We start from the raw sequence: 1,952 nt of genomic DNA on the forward strand, positions 1-1,952 counted from the left end.
AGGTTTTTAGAATCACAATCCTGGCAACTGGAGTTTCTTGTGAGAAGAGCCAGTAATAGCTAGGTCCTCTCACCCCAGCAGGACCCAGAGACAACAGTATGAAAATCTGAACCAGAGTCAGGCTAGGCCCTGTAATATCAATTATATCAAAGAGTAAATACATTTGTGGAAACGATTTAAGAAATGGGAATTTAGGGGGTACTTTTTTCTAACTTTATTGAAGTACACTAACCTGCACATATTTAAAGTGTACAATTTGATCAGTTTTGATATAAGTGTACACCTGTGAAAATATCACCACAATCAAGATTACAAACGTTTCCATCATCCCCAAAAGTTTCTTTGTGCCCCTTTGTAATTCAAAGATTACAAAGGATTTCTAATTCAAAGATTACAAAGGATTTGTAATTCTTTGTGCCCCTTCCCTCCACCCCATCCCAGACAATCACTGATGTGCTTTCTATCACTATAGCTTAGTTTGTATTTTCTGTAATTTTATATGCATGGAATCATACAGTAAATACTCTCCCCTGTCCCCGCCCTCGGCTTCTTTTACTCTGCATTGATGATTTTGAGATTCATCCATGTTATTGTGTTGGAGATGAGATTTGAACTCTAGTTCTGCCACTTATTAACTGCATTGAGTTTGGGGAAATTACTTAACCTGTCTGTTCTTCACAGAGGAAACAATAAATCAAATTTCTGTCTTGCATAGTTGTGAAGATAAAATACGTCAATATAAGTAAATAAAACACTTAGTTCAGTTCCTGGTACTTACTGGGTACTTGATAAATAGTAGTTATTTTTGAATATATGTCTAGGGTAGGAATTAGGGTAACTAGTACAGCATGGGGATGGGGAGAATCTTGTTTAGACTAATTTGATTCATAGCTCAGGTTTAACTATTTGTTAAACGTTTCTCACTTGCACACCAAAACCTCCACACATGCCAAGCTAACCAGGAAATTTTTCTTTAGTGAGGGCTGGGGACATGGAAATTGTAGCTTTGAAAGTCCTGCCAGTTTGGAGTCACCCTGTTGGAAAAAAACAAAATCCCATTAGGCTGCTTTGAAACGGAAAAGGTGTATTCCGTCTTCATCTTCGTTGATTCCAGGTCCAACTGGCCAGATTCCCTCAAACTTGGAATGAAAACCCCTTGTCTGGGGATGGGGGTGGACTTCAGAAGGTTCTTTGCTAGAGAAGTGGGAGATTGAGGTTTTCTGTGTGACTCGTTGCAGCTGAGCCTGGGTTGGGACAGAAGTGGTCAAGCTGAGGAGTTTCTCAGAGAATCCAAATGGGTTCCATTGCTTCTTGGCCTTTCTAAGCGCCAAGGGCCAGGGGGACCTGTTACAATCATGTTGTGTTTGCTACTGGCAACTGAAGCTTCTTGTATCCTCACGCTGCTGGGAGGTAACTGCTTTTTCCTAAGCCTGAAGACACAGTCTGAGAGAAAAAAAAAAAAAACAAAGAGGACATGAGAAGAAGAGAGGAGGGAGGGTGAGAGCGGGCTGAATTGATCGACGTCTGTTCAGGTCTAGCTGGAAAACACAATGAAGTGAAAAGGCTCCTTGGTTGGTGTGCTTTTCTTTATTTTTTTCCCAGGGTTTGAAGTGGGAGGGAGGGATGGGAAAAAAGAAGGGAAGAGGTGGAGGACTGGCAAGTCCTGAGCAGAAGCAGCACAGAACCCTCAGAGTTGGGGAGTGGAAAGTAACTTGGTGATCCTGGAACCCTCTTGGGTCACCCGCTTACTGGTCAATCCCTTCCTTCCACAAGAGACTGTGGCTCAGGGCAGTGCTGCCAGTAGGGCATTTTGAATGAAGGAAAACCAAAGTAGCTGAAGCCTGCCCATCCCTGCCCTAGAAAAAACACCATATAATTTTTCTTCCAGTTGGGGGTGGGGGGTGTTGATGTTGGTTTTATTTTTTCCAGTATAGAATATCTGCAAACTTTTA

This window comes from Eubalaena glacialis, chromosome 1 (assembly GCF_028564815.1).
Source record: "Eubalaena glacialis isolate mEubGla1 chromosome 1, mEubGla1.1.hap2.+ XY, whole genome shotgun sequence".
Lineage (NCBI taxonomy): Eukaryota > Metazoa > Chordata > Mammalia > Artiodactyla > Balaenidae > Eubalaena > Eubalaena glacialis.